This window comes from Dipodomys spectabilis, unplaced genomic scaffold, assembly GCF_019054845.1.
Source record: "Dipodomys spectabilis isolate Male_0828 unplaced genomic scaffold, ASM1905484v1 ptg000480l, whole genome shotgun sequence".
NCBI lineage: Eukaryota > Metazoa > Chordata > Mammalia > Rodentia > Heteromyidae > Dipodomys > Dipodomys spectabilis.
Genome location: NW_024871157.1, coordinates 1527332 through 1542298, shown reverse-complemented (window position 1 = coordinate 1542298; position 14967 = coordinate 1527332). Strand labels below are relative to the sequence as shown.

General features: G+C 50.2%; 1 protein-coding gene across 1 annotated transcript in view; it reads left to right on the top strand.

Moving 5' to 3' along the window:
- LOC122098487 (MLX interacting protein) overlaps positions 1-14967 on the top strand; it is a 35127-nt gene that overhangs the window by 1734 nt on the left and 18426 nt on the right. The gene's annotated exons all lie outside the window — the stretch shown is intronic.

Below are 14967 nucleotides of genomic sequence, written 5' to 3'. Positions count from 1 at the left end.
AATTTGCCTAGTGTGTTCAATGCTCTGGGTTTATTATGTATTTGCTTATAGTTAAAATACTAGATACTTGACTCTGGATGGCTTTTTTCCACTCTGGAATAAATGATGAGTTGCCCTATGTTACATTCCTACAACGTACCTCTCACCCTTGTTTTCTTTCGTGAGGGTTCCCTGATGACTTATGTGCCAGTAGCACAGCTCTCCCTCCACTCACCCTTACGTGGCATGTTGGCCAGTCTGCTCTGCTTCTCAGGTCTTGCCAGTCTGAGCTGGCACCCAGCCTGTGAAGATGTTCCTCTGCCCTTAAAACAAATGGCACTGGGGCTGTAGCCCTCTGCATCCTCCGCTCTCAAATCTTGAGCACTTCCAATGGAATTAAACCCAGCTAGAAAGCTGCATAAGCTGTGCATTAGTGCCTTCTCACACAAAACCAGAGGTGAAAGACAGGAATGTATTAAGAAAACTTAATCCTCTTTAAAAAATTTTTAATATAAACTGTACACATCAGGGAGAGAGAATGGTGCTTAACTCATAGGAGGTATAGGCTAGAAAGGTCTCCATCTAAGTAAGCGCTGCAAAAGGAAGAATCAGCCAGTCTCACCTTTGCCCTCAGTTTGGATGTCCTAAAGACTTACTAAATAGCACCAGAAAAATTTCAGGCCTGCGGTGAGATCTGCTGGAAATGTCTCCTGAAGATGTTCTTTGTCTGTGCGAGGCCTTCCCTGAGTTTCTTTTTTTCTTTCTCTCCCCCCTCCCTTTTCTTTTTATTTTCTTTTTATTTTTGTCATGGGGCTTGAACTCCGGGTCTGGGCACTTTCCCTTGAGCTCTTTTTTTTTTTTTTTCTTTCTCAAGGTGAGCGCTCTACCACTTTGAGCCTTAGCACCTCTTCCGGTTTTCTGGTGGTTAATTGGAGACAAGAATCTCATGAACGTTCCTGCCTGGACTGGCTTTGAATTGAGATCCTTAGCTCTCAGCCCCCTGAGTAACTAAGATTATAGGCATGAGCCACCAGCATCCGGCTTTTCCCTGAGTTTCTTTTTCTTTTTTGTCGGTTGTGGGGCCTGAACTCTGTGCCTGGGTGCTGTCCCTTAGCTCTTCAACTCAAGGCAAGTGCTCTACCATTTGAGCCACAGCACCACTTCCAGCTTTTTCTGCTTAGGTGGTGCTGAGGAATCGAACCCAGGGCCTCATGCATGCAAGGCAAGCACTCTACCACTGAGCCACCTTCCCAGCCCTCCCTGAGTTTCTTTAGTACAGATTGACAAAGGAGCTAGAGAAAAGTTGGTTTCTAACCTCAACTCTCCTGTCACCACCACCTGGCTTTCAGAGAGGTTGGGTCTGCAGTGGGCTGGGAGGACTGGGGGCAGCCTCCAAGCTGTTCTGGTCAGAACTTACGGCGCTGTATGTCCAGGTTTCTTCTTCTTGGGTTGAGAGGAAGAGCATCGGCTCTCTTCTGCGTCTCAGTTTCTGACTTCAGCTGCCGGTCTGTCCCTGGCCTCTCTTCCTGGGCACACTCTGGTAGTTGTTGTTGTTTGTTTTGTTTTGGTTTTTCATTCGGTTTGGCTTCCTGTTAACTTCTGCCTCCCAGCTGTTTCCAGATGAGGCCCAACAGCCCTTTGGGGAGGAACCAAGTACAAGGGAAGTTGTGGGTTTTATATACGTGTGTGTGTGTGTGTGTGTGTGTGTGTGTGTGTGTGTGTGTGTGTGTGTGTTTAAACCAGTCCTGAGAAGTGGTCTAGGGATCCTGAGCACAGTCTGTTCCAGAATGTTGAATGCTTTGACTCCTGACCTGTCTGACAAGAATTGACTTCAGTGGAGCCACAGAGTGTTTAGGGACTGGGCTGCGTGAGTGTGCTCAGTGGCCTGCCAAGTATGCGATTGTGAGATGGGATTCCACTTTCCTTGAGACTCAGTTTAAAATCCATGCCCTTTTCATTCTGTAATGCTAAGTAGCTCTGTGGCTGCTGTAGTCTTTTTTTTTTTTTTTTTTAATATATATTTACTGTTGTTATAATGTAGAGAGCTTACAGTTACCTAAATCGGGTAAAGAGTACATTTTGTGGGGCTGGGAATGTGGCTTAGTGGTAGTCTAGCATGCATGAAGCCCTGGGTTCCATTCTTGAGTACCACATAAATAGAAAAGGCCAGAAGTGGCGCTGTGGCTCAGTGAGGCTGGGTTAGTGCTCAGGCCCTGAGTTCAAGTCCCAGGACTGGCCAAAACAAAAAAACAAGAGTATGTTTCTTAAGAAAACATCATCCCTTCCCTCGCTCTGTTTTCCCCTCCCATCCCCACCCACAAGTTGTATAGTTCATTTTCAGCATGGTGTCCAGTGAGTGCCATTGCTGCATTTGAAAAACTGAAATGTAGATTTTGATTTTTGCTGCTCCTGGGGCTTGAATTCTGGGCCTAGGTGCTGTGTTTTGCTCAAGGCTAGCGCTCTTCCATTTGAGCCACAGTGCCACTTCTTGTAGTCTTGATTAGGCCCTAAAACCTGTGTTCAGTATTTGGGACCTGGAAGGAGAAGAACTTGACTATCCCCAAGGAAAATCCTAGATGGCTAATGACATCAGGTAGATGACTGGGGCTGACAGTTTGAGCCCTGTCTGTCTTACCTGCCTGCTCCTAGAGAATGGAGCAGATAAGACTTCCTTGCGGGGTGGAAATGAGGATTAATGGATGGAAAGCTTGTGAGTGAGCCATCTACAGAGGGGCCCCAAGGGGTAGGAATTTAGTGAAAACATCAGTATCTGGTAAATACTAGGCAAAAGATTTACCAGGTGGCTCACGCCTGTATTCCTAGTAGCTATTCAGGAGGGTGAGATCTGAGGATCGCGGTTCAAAGCCAGCCCGGGCAGAAAGTCCGAAAGTCTGTGAAACTCTTATCTCCAATTAACCACCAGAAAACCGGAAGTGGCGCTGTGGCTCAAGTGGTAGAGCGCTCGCCTTGAGCTGAAGAGCTGAGAGACAGCGCTCAGGCGTAGAGTTCAAGCCCCACGACCAACCAAAAAAAAAAAAAAAAAAAGATTTACCAGGCTGAGTGTAGCAGAGTGTACCTAAACATCCTCGCTCAACTGAAGCTCTAGTATGTGTATGTGTGGGCGCACGTGCGCGCACGCACATACACATACACAGAGCAAGGCATGGTGGTGCAGGCTTATAATCACAGCACCAGGGAGATTGAGGTAGGGGGAATCTCAAGTTAAAGGTCAGCATGAGTTACATAGGGAGACTGCATCTCAACAAAAACCAAAGCAAAACAGAGCAAAACAACAATAAACAAACCCTGAAATCCATTAGGAGCTTAAGTTTCCCCTCTATAAATTGAAGAAAACAATCCTAGTGACTGGGGTCTGTGTGGCTTTCAAGTGCCTTCCTCGGTTCTAAACAGGAGCGTTCTTGGTGTGACGGGGCTCCAGCTGCGGCCCTCAGTGGAGCCATGCACTAGAGGGCCGCTCATGGCTCTTGCCCTCTTAGCATTTCAAGGAATGCCGCACGAGTGCGTCCCCCACGCACGCGCTGTGCACAGCCTGGCCAGCAGCTTTCTGTGGTTGGTTTCGCTTTTACTTCTTTACCTTGTCCGAGAGCCTTGGTGTGAATGTTTCAGAGGGGAGGAGATGGGCTTTGTAGGTATTTGCTGCTAAGCAGTAGTTTTCTGGGAAATGTAAGCAGGTTGGCCGCCAACTCCTGTTCTCCCTGCCTTAGCTTCCTGGCTACTCAGATGATAGGCCTGCATTACTGTTCTGCATGGGGGCTGCGACCTCATGAGAGCCCTGGGTGAGCGGTTCCCCTACAGGGCTACAGGTAGGCCACCGTGTCCTCCAAATTTTAGGGAACATCTAGCACTTCCATTAGGAAGCCATTCACACAGATGACTAACTTAGTTTTCCTCTTTTGTACCACTGGTAAGCCGGGTTTTCTTCTCAAGTTCTCTTTGGGCTTGAAATGTTAGATCCCATGCTGTTAGAGGTGTGCTCTGGCGTGGGGACTGCTGCTAGACAGGAGAGCAGTCTCTAGGAGGGACCAGCACCCACAGTTACCGAACAGTTGGTAAGGGCTGACAGCAGCGCTGGGCCTGGTGCATGGGTTAAGCAGGGTCTATGGAAGTTACGTTCGGTGCTCTTCCCCACTTCTTCATGCTCGCTGTCGAAGTTACGGATTCTTTTCTTCAGGAAGCCCTTGCTCCTCTAACCTCTCTCCCTTCAGTAGTCCAGGAGCAAATTTCCATTTTATTCAGAGGCAGGCTGACAAGGAAGGGTTGCTAGGACTGGGAAGAGGGTCTGAGTGAAGAGATTAAAGAAAGGACTCGCACTAACGGAATGCCGTTAGGTTTCAGATTCTTTCTGTGATCTTGAGCAATCAGTGACCCTGTGGGCAGGAGGTGGTTGAACACTCGTTGAGCTTGGAAGTGAACTGCTGTCGCTGCGAGGTTAGGCCACTTGTCTGAGCTAGAGGTGCTTCCTTCACGTGCTCACAAGTCTGCAGCTGTGGGAGGGAGGAGCTGCAGCTGCCAGTCCCCTGCGATTGAAGGCACACGAGGCACCCAGGATAGGGGAGTGAGTGTCTAGGCTGCTCCCTGCCTTCCCTGTGCCCTCTTGCCCACGGACGAGGAAGTCCCGAGCCCCCATGGCCTTGTGATAGGAGCCTTCCTGTAGTGAAGGCATGCGCAGGCTTCTGCAGCCTTGCCTCTGTGTGCTCCAGCCTTGTGCGGTCACCATCTTCCCCTGTGACGTCCCCGTGGAGCCTGACGTCCTCCACATGCCGTGTGTCATGGAGAAGTGTTGTCTTGGGAGGGGCTCACTTTGGGACCTGCAAGCCAATGTTACTGTAAACTTTTCTTCCTTCAACTCTACAGAGACAGCTGCTGTAGACAGGTGCCCTAGGGGATGTTACTGTGGAGTACAACAGGATAAGTTTTTTTAGTCAGCGTGGGGCTTGAACTCAGGGCACTGTCCCTGAGCATCTTTGTGCTCAAGGCTGTTCTACCATTGGAACCACAGCACCACTTTTTCTGAGTAGTTTATCGGAGGTAAGAGTCCCATGCATTTTCCTGCCGGGGCTGGCTTCAGGCCTTGATCCTCAGATCTCAGCCACCAGAATAGCTAGGATTATTGGCATGAGCCAATGGCGCCTGGCTAGGATAAGCCTTTATTGGCTGGCATTTGTGGCATCCCTGGACTGGTAAGGTAAACAAGTTAACCTACCCCTCAAAGAAGACCCAGCACGAGGAGCCTGTGACTGTGTTGTGTTATGTTACATGGCTGTGTGGAGTTACAGGCACCGATGGAATTAACTTTGCTGATGAGCAGGCTTTATAACAAGATTATCTGGATTATCTGCGGGGGGGGGGGGGGGGGGGGGGGGGCGGGAGGCGGCAGTGTAATCCCAGGGGTCTTTAAGTAGAGAAATCAATCAGAAGAGACCAGGAGGGTACAGCAGGAAAAGGCCTGGTTCTGAAGAGGAGGACAGGGTTGTGAGCTAAGGGGTTGGGAAGGGGAGGACTCGAGTTGGCTTCTAGGGGCATGCAGACCTGTCTAATCTTGATTTTTAGCTTTTCCATGCCCAGTTTATGCAAGGGCTCTGCTGAGGTTTGAACTTGGGGCCTCATACATGCCACACACACATTCTACCGCTAGGCTAGAGCACCTTGGCCCAGAAATCTGTCCTTTTTTTTTTTTTTGTCTGTTATGGGGCTTGAATTCTGGGGCCTGGGCACTGTCCCTGAGCTCTTCAGCTCAAGGTGAGTGCTTCTTGAGCCACAGCGCCACTTCCAGTTTGCTGGCTTTGAACTGTGATCCTCAGATCTCAGCCTCCTGAGTAGATAGGACTACAGGCGTGAGCCACTGGTTCCTGACCCTACTTTTTTTTTTTTTTGGTCATGGATCTTGAACTCTAGGCCTGGGCGCTGTCCCTCAGCTCTTCAGCTCAAGGCTAGCACTCTACCACTTGAGCCACAGCGCCACTTCTGGTTTTCTGGTGGTTTATTGGAGATAAGGGTCTCATCAACTTTCCTGCTTGGGCTGCCTTTGAACTTCGATCCTCAGATCTCAGCCTCCTGAGTAACTGGGATTATAGGCATGAGCCACCGGTGCCTGGTACCACATATAATTTAAAAAATTAATTTTATTTATTTTTTTGACTATGTGGAACCAAGTTGAACCCAGGGAGGGCCTCATGCATGCTAGGTAATCACTCTACCACTAAACCACATTCCCAGCCTCTCGGGTTGTATTTTAAAGTCAGAGTTGGGGTATGAAATGTTCCGGGGGAGATGAATTTATTAGTCTTAATTGAGAGTGAGCCTGGCCTAAGTGATAAAGGTGGTATGCTGTTGCTGGAAGGTTTTTTATATTTACTCTGAGGAGTTGCACAAAGGAATTGCAGTTTCATCAGTCAGGTTATGGGTGCAGTGCTTCTTGGGCATTTTCACCCTTTCAAGGACAGGTTTTTAGGCATGTGTACCTTTTTGCTCCTGTTCTGTTTGAAGTCACAGGACTGTAATCTTGTGATTCCAAACTCCAGAGATAGACAGAGGCGGGCCTCCGAGCCATGATTCCAGGCAGTTCTGACGTGTCAGTGGCAGCTTCGCTATCCGTTTTGTGAAGTTCTTGGGCTCTAGGTTAATGGTGCCTTTCATTCCTTCTTGAATTGTTACCTCTCAACTTACCCACATTTGGCTATAGTAGGGCTCTTCTCATAGAGTAGTTCTGGGGTGCAGAAAAGGGACAAATCTTGCCCAGAATTTCAAACAGTTGACTTGATAGTTGAAACAAAATTATAACTTTTAAGTTTTACTGAGTAGGCGTCTGGTTTAAAGTTTCTAACCTGCATGCTCTTATTCCCTTACACATCTGTGTGTGTGTGCGTGTGCGTGTGCGTGTGCGTGTGTGTGTGTGTGTGTGTGTGTGGACCTAGGGAGTGGTGAGTGTACCCATTTGGTGCCCTGTACACCCACACACGCACTGTGCCGTTCCTTAGGCCTTCCAATTCTCTTTCTTTCCTTTTTGCTCTTTTTCTCCTTTTAGCTTTATGGTTCACAAGTGCCATTACTTCTGCACTGGGATCGAGTATTTTTATTGACCAGAGGCACTAACTCTAAGGAGGCCGCTTGGATGGAAAGCAGGGCCGTTTTCTGAGGTTAGAGCCTTACTGTGCAGCTCACTTTCCTCTATGTCTATAATTTTTTTATGTCTATAATTTTTATTTAACTTGGAAATAGTTAAACTTTTCCTTTAAGCTACAGTTCTGTTTTCATGTAGAAAAATTAGAACACATAGTTGTATTTTCACATCTGTCCCTGCAGCTGGCTGAGGAGTGTGGACAGTGGATGGTTGGTAGCTGCCAAAAGGAGCCTTCATGACCCTGTCCGGCCCTGCTGGCTGACCAGCCTCCGAGGAGGGGGTGACAGTGACATGGGTTGTAAATGCTGTCCGTGGCCCTTGTGGTTCTAGAACCAGGCAAAGCAAGAGCTTTGTGAAGGGTGCAGTTGCAGAGGAAGGACTGGTGGATGATCAGTGATGAGGCCACCCATGACGGTGGCCTGCCGTGGATGCACACACCAGTGAGTTACTGAATCTGGGGAAGGCTGAAACATGCGTGGAGTCCTGAGACACGCCTCATCTCCATCTTGGCAGCCGCCGCCGCACCCCCCCCCCCAACCTGCTTACCTGAGAAGGGTTCTGACCCATCGCCTGCACTGGTGATCCAAGACCCCAGGACTTCCGTTGTGCTTGGCCTCCCTGGTTGGAGATGCAGGCTCAGGTGTCTGTCCGCCGCTGCACGCTTGCTCCTGATCAGGGGATGCACAGGCTGGGCTCCCAGGCCTCCTGCACTCACTCAGCCTGGCTCCCTGTCAGTTGGATTTGTCTCTGTGACACTTTGTTTTGATTACATGGTTATTTTAACTGTGAGGCTGCGGGTTGAACCCAAGGCCTGATCCGCTAAGCAAACGCTGTATCAGTCAGCTGAATCTTCAGATGCTCTTTGGAATTCGTTTTTCCCTCATCAGAAGCCTTTACAGATGGCTACGCTCATCTGGAAGCCTGCTCTCCCAAGAGCAAGGGTGCCGGCTGTCTGTCAGCTGCCTTCTGGCTCATCCTTGATGCTGTCTGTGTCCAGTACCTAAGAGCAGGTGAAGCTTACCTGTGCTGTGCACTGATTCTTCCAGATCCTTCTTTCTCAGGGAGCTACTAGAGACCTGCTGAGTCCAGTGGAGCAGGCCTGGCCTGTGTGTAGCCAGCTGCTTTTCCCACTGATAAGTCTGTTTGCTTATCTTTGTTTTTTGTGCTGGTTGCTGGCTCCAGTGAGCTTTGGGTGTGTTGTGGAGGTCGGGGGTGACTGTCCCAGTTGGTACTCTTGGGAGAAAGTGAGCGGGGCAGGATGTGGTGTGAGGTAGAAACCCTGGGCTGCTCTTTCTCCAGCCTCCAGTTCTGCTTCCTGAACTAGCAGACTCTAGGGAAGCAGCTCCTGGGACCCTGTAGAGATACGGAAGTCACCCCAATTTTTCTCCTGTTTCTGGAACTTAGTGTGGCAGCACTGTAGAAAACCTTGATCTTTCATCCTTTGTCCTTGTGTGGCCGGATCACTGGGGGTTCTCAGTGAGTGAGACGTACATGCGCTCCCGATTTGGGTCCTGGGGTAGCAGATCACACGACTTACGCGGGCCCTGGGTGCTGTGTGTGAGCCGGCTGGCCCCCTCCTGTGTCACGTGGGTGAGCAGATGCTACTATATGTGCATGATTGCTTTTTCATGTTTTCAGCATGATGTTCCAGTCACAGGACTAGGGGTCAGAATGAGGAGGGGAAGACAGGTTTTCAGCTGGCTCTTGTTGGGCTGTTGCAATCTCCTGACAAAGCCACCATTGTTTTGCATAGAGTGCCAGTTGGTCTGGTTTGAATTGCTCTGGTATCCAGAAACTGGTTTCTTTTCCTCCATTCTGCCCCTGTGTGTGCAGGCAGTGGAGGAGGCCCGCCGGCCCCAGCAGGGACAGGCGCCTCCCCTGTGCCCGCCTGGCTCACTGCAGCCACGCCTGCGCCTCTCCTCCTGTGGGCTCCCAGGCTTCTCCTGAACCTGGCTGGGCCACAGCCAGCGTTGCCTCTCGGTAACGCCCCACCGCATCTTGTTTCCAGGAATCATGCCGCTCACCCGCGGCCTTGGCCTCACTTGGCACTGCCCGCCCCATGCATGGGCCACCTGCTTTGGCCTGGCTGTCTGCTGCTATCACCACTGCCCTCCCACCCAACGGTGTTGGCCTGGTGCCTGTTCTTGTCTTTCTTGTGTGCAGTGTTTCAGGCTTCAGGAGTAATCAGCAAGAGCAGGCATTCCTCTGGCTGAGCTCCCTTAAGGTAAGGAGTGGAGCCTGCAAGCCTGGTTTCTGATACTGACTCTGGTCAGTTCGGTATCTCACCAGCCCTCAGCGCAGCTCCCCGCCTGAGATCCAGCTGCTGAGGGATTCCCAGCTGCAGGGAGGACACAGCTATTCCCCTGGGGGGCAGGTGGCTCACCTGTTTGTGGTCACAAGGTTAAGACTATTTTCAGAAACTTGCAATTCTGTGCATTTGAATTTATAGCTGTCCAGCTGTAGTGAGGTACTTGAACTCCGTACTTCCTATAAACCACACCGGGGCCTAAAAGGCCTAATTGGATTTAGGCTAAGCATTTCTGGTGGTGCTTACATCAAAGGCACATGATGTCAGGTCGAGCCACCGCAGTGAGGCTAAGCATGGTCCTTTGATTTAGGTAATGCCTAGCAGATCTCATAGCAAAAAGACATTTCTCAGCAATGACACTTGTTCTTCAAGATATAACTGCTCTTCACCGTCTCCACTTCAGGTTGACACTTAGCTTTTAACTCTGTTGATTGACTTTTGTTTGATTGAGCTTTTTCATCTTATGTAGTCAAACCATCAATAATACACAAAAGAGGTATCTCTCTAAAGCTTTTTTGGGGGGGGGTGCTGGGGCTTGAACTTGGGGTCTGAGCACTTACTGTCCCTGAGCATTTTTGCTCAAAGCTAACACTCAACTACTTGGCCAACACCTCCACTCCGTCAGCTTGTTTTTTTTTTGTAGTTCGTTGGAGACAAGCATTTCATGGACTTGCCTGCCCAGGCTAGCTTTAACTAAGATCCTCAGATCTCAGCCTCTCGACTAGCTAGGATTACAGAGGCCTGAGCCACCGCCACAGAGTGCCAACAGCTCCTTTGTAGGAATTACCCTCTTCCTCTCACACTCTGTACTTTTGAACGCTGCTTCACTTCAAATACTAATGTAACAGGTGAACTCTTCCTCCCGCCTCCATCACCTTTTTGGATTATGGATTCAGAAAATTTCCTACCCTTTGCCTAAATGTGAGGTGTGGATGAGCCGATTTTCCCATAGTGCTCTCTTTTTCCAAGACCTTGGCTTGCTACTTGGTCTCACTGGCCTGGGGACCCCACGGCCAGGTGTAGTCTTTGCCTCTTGGCTCCCTGCAGTCAGGAGTGTTACCATAACTCCTCTGTCTTCAAAGAGAAGGACCGAGCTATGACAGTGATAGGGACTGAAAGGAAGGAGGGAGGGAGGGAGCTCCTGCCCAGGCTGGGGGACTCTGCTGACACCCTGGGGCCCATTTGCTCACTCTGAAAGGTGTTCTGCCCCTCCCAGCAGCTGCAAGGCTGAGGCCAGGGCTTGGAATTGGGATCTTTCCTGGCTATGGAGACTCACTTCCTATGGCGGGGGGAACAGCAAGATGGGCTTGCAGGCTTTCTTTTTCTCCTTCATAACTCTTGCAGCTGCCTCAGAGCTGACTCTCAGCCTTAAAGAGGACTCATCTCTTCATTAAGTCCAGGGAGCGGTCTGCAACCTCGAGAGTGGTCTTGCACACCTACCAGTGAGCAGCATCTTGGCCTCCTCCCTCCCCCGACCCGGTGTGGACCTAGTGCTGGGCTGGGGGTCATGGAGTGAGGCTGAAGGAGTCCAGCTTGCAGGGGGATTTCTAGCCAGGGGAGCCAGGGCAGGTGCTGGGGCGTAGGCATTGAGAGCCCCCCACCTTCAGGGCCTTCAGAAGGGTGGACAAGGCACCCGCCACACGGCCGTCCTTCTGTGGTGGACAGTGAGTGCCCACAGAAGGACCACGCTCTCGGGTGGTCCCGCTCTGCGGGCTGTGGCTGTGCACTAACAGTTCAGGACATTATGGAAAACATTTTCTGGGCAAATCCATTCCTTGAGACACCCCTGTCGTCAGGACAGAAAGCAAGTCTTCTCTAACCACCAACTTCATTTTGTCTTCTCATAGTTCTGTGAAAATCAGTTTCTTTTTCCCAAAGAAAATGAAGTTCAAGCTGGGTACCAGTGTCACCCGCCTGTAATCCCAGCTACTCAGGAGCCTGAGAGCTGAAGATCGCAGTTGGAAGCCAGCCCAGGCAGGAAAGTCCATGAGACTCTTATCTCCAACTAACCACCAGAAAACTGGAAGTGACACTGTGGCTCAAAGTGGTACATGCTAGTCTTGAGAGAAAAAGCTCAGGGACATCGCCTAGGCCCTGAGTTCAAGCTCCACAACTGACAAGAAAGAAAATGAAGTTCAGAAAGGCCAGCTGTTTTCCCCAGCTGCAGGGCTGCAGCCCGGAGCACTATGACACTCTTCCCTTTTCGCCGGTGGCCACAGTTCAGTAATTCTGAGGAGCCAGCTCTCCTCCTTCCTCTTCCCCAGAGAGCCCAACAGGTCCTTCAACTCCGTGAGATGCTGAAACTCACGCTGTCAAGAAATCTGTTAAATGGTTGACTTTGACTTTTGTGCCAGTCCTGGGGCTTGAACTCGGGGCCTGGGCGCTGTCCCTCAGCTCCTTAGCTCAAGGCTAGTGCTCTACCACTTGAGCCACAGCGCCATTTCCGGCTTTTTCTGCTTATGTGGTGCTGAGGAATTGAACCTAGCACCTCATGCATGCAAGGCAAGCACTCTACCACTGAGCCACCTTTCCAGCCTGAGGCTGGTCTTTAATTACCTTGACATGAATTTTGCTTTTTGTACCAGTCCTGAGACTTGAACTCAGAGCCTGGGTGCTGTCCCTGAGCTTTTGTGCTCAAGGATAGCACACTACCACTTGAACCACAGCTCCATTTATGACTTTTTGATGGTTAATTGGAGATAAGAGTCTCATGAACTTTTCTGCCTAGGCTGGCTTTGAATCACAGTCCTCAGATCTTAGCCTCCTGAGTAGCTAGGATTATATCATAGGCATGAGCTACCAGGAGCCACTGGTGCCTGGCTTGATCTTAATTTTGTTGTGGAGCTTGAACTCAGGGTTTGGGCACTATCCCTGAACCTCTTTGTGCTCAAGGCTAATGCTCCACCACTTGAGCCAAAGTGCCACTTTTGGTTTTTGACATGTGCTTGTCCTCTAATGCAAGTAATAAAAAACACTCCTCTTCATGCATTCGCATTAACTGTTAAGATTAAAAGCACTAGTGCTGGTGGCTCATGCCTGTAATCCCAGCTACTCAGGAGGCTGGGATTGTGATCTGAGATTCAAACCAGCCTGGGCAGGAAAGTCTGTGAGACTCTTATCTCCAATTAACCCCCCAAAACCAAAAGTGGAGCTGTGGCTCAAGTGGTAGAGCTCAGATTAAAAGTACCAATATACCAAAGTTAAAATATGACTGAAACTTCACCTTATCTTCCACTGTTGTTTTTAAGTTTGATAAAAAGGAAAATGAAGTAGAGAATGGAAGCTGGTATTCAGGAGCACACTCAGGAAGTCATCTATGGAGAAGGGAGGACAATTTTTCCCCCCAGTCCTGGGGGTTGAACTCAGGGCCTGGGCACTGTCCCTGAGCTGCTTTTGCTCAAGGCTAGCGCTCTACCGCTTGAGCCACAGCGCCACTTCCAGCTTTTTCTGTGTATGTGGTGCTGAGGAATGGAACCCAGGGCTTCATGCATGCTAGGCGAGCGCTCTACCACTGAGCCACCTTCCCAGCCCAAGGGAGGACAAGTTTTATTTTAGAATTTGGTGTGCGGAAGTCCATACAAGGCGTGACCTGTCTCTGGGGTGCATCACCTTCCTGGCTGTGTGGTGTGGAGCGAGCGGCAGGCCCTTCTTCCGCTCTCCTTAGTGGCGCTGGTGTAACCCCGCCACAGGCGCACACTGTGGGTGCCTCTCATTTGTGTCTGTTAGAGTCTCTCTGTGAAGGTGCACTTCTGGCTCGTGGGACTGGAAAGGAATCTGGACCAGGAGAACTGAATTCTTGCGCATCCAAAAAGGGAAAAGCCATGGAAGCCTATTTCTAGGTCTTGACGAGCTGAAGAGTGTTACCTTATCCTTTGAGACGCATCAGCCAGCTTCAGGTTCCCTGGCTTTTAAGTAGGTTATGGAGTTGGCAGGGCCTCCAGAATGACTAATGATGGCGATGCTGACACCGTCGTTTCTTGCCTGGCTTCATAGGAACGCAGGAACATCGGCAAGTAGGACTATTTCTGTGGCAGCTCGGGCAGCTGTTTTCCCCAGGCCTCACCTCCGCGTCGGCTCTGGCTGGGAACTGTCTGTAGATCCCCTTCCTCTCTCTGTCTATATGTTCCCGCCCTGCGATCGCAGGGAGGCTTTCATTCTTTATGCAAAGTCTTATCTGGGTTTTGAGCTGCCTCTAGACACCGGAGAAGGTGCTAGGGAAGTATTCTTTGGTGGAGTTGTACACTCACAGTACTGAGTGCTGGGAAAACTCTCCTGTGTCCGGGGCCTTATCAGCGGGGCAGGGCTGTATTAGTACCGTAAAATGTGGACAGCTTCACTGGAGGATCTGCTTTTGCTTTGCTGACTTCACTTTCTAAGAGTTTCTTTTAAAATGTTACACAGGGGCTGGGAAGGTGGCTCAGTGGTAGAGCGCTTGCCTTGCATGCATGAGGCCCTGGGTTCCATTCCTCAGCACCACATAAGCAAAAAGAAAAAAGCCGGAAGTGGCGCTGTGGCTCAAGTGGTAGAGCACTAGTCTTGAGCTGAAGAGCTGAGGGACAGCGCCCAGACCCAGAGTTCAGGCCTCCTGACCGACATAATAATGATGATGATGATGATGATGATGATGATGATGATGATGATGTTACACAGATACAGAAAAGCAAACAGCTTCAGATTTCTTTATTTTCTCTAATCTCATTCCATGCTATTCTAATTATGTTTCTTTCCTTTCTTTCTTTCTTTTTTTTTTTTAAAATATGACCATACAAATTTTGAGCTTAAGGCCTTCTGCTCTCCCTTGGCTTTCTTTTCTTTTTTGTCAGTTATGGGGCTTGAACTCAGGGCCTGGGCGCTGTCCCGAGCTTCTTTGCTCAAAGCGAGTGCTGTACCACTTTGAGCCACAGCGCCACTTCCGGTGCCCTTCTCCTCTTGCCCTGGCTCACCTGTGATAGGTGAGGCCTGGGACTGGGGTGCGGTGCCTCCTGCGCTGCTGCTTCACAGCACTTCCTGTGGAGGTCAAAATAAAAAAGACTCCAGGCCCGCACCGGAGGAGGAGGAGCTTGGAGCACAGGAGCGAGGCCGGGCCTGCAGAAGCCTCCCTGGCCGCCTCAGCCGCTGGCTCCTCCACTTGGCAGGTGGCCGCAGAGCGCCAGGGCGATTCCTGCGCACACGTGGCTCTCCTCCTGCCCTGTGCTGCGGTGGCTGCTCCTGCCCCAGTTCTCCGTGAACCCTTGTCCTGCTGCGGCCTGCTAGTTTTGGCTGTAGCAGCTGTGGGACCAGGCCCAGGTCCAGGACAAGCCCACAGAAACAGCTGTTTGAAGAAAAAGAATTGAAATCCTAGAGGAGAGTGGACGCTGAACATTACCTCTCCTCTCACTCATTAACGGCAGCACTTAATTACCCTCACCTGCCTTGCTGGGTCTGCACAGGATTCACTCACTCACAAGTTTGTATCTGTTTGTGGGGCTAATTACCTTCCCCAATTAACTTGAAAACCTGTAAGGTCTTGGACGGTACTTGGAGTTTTTCCTTGTTTATT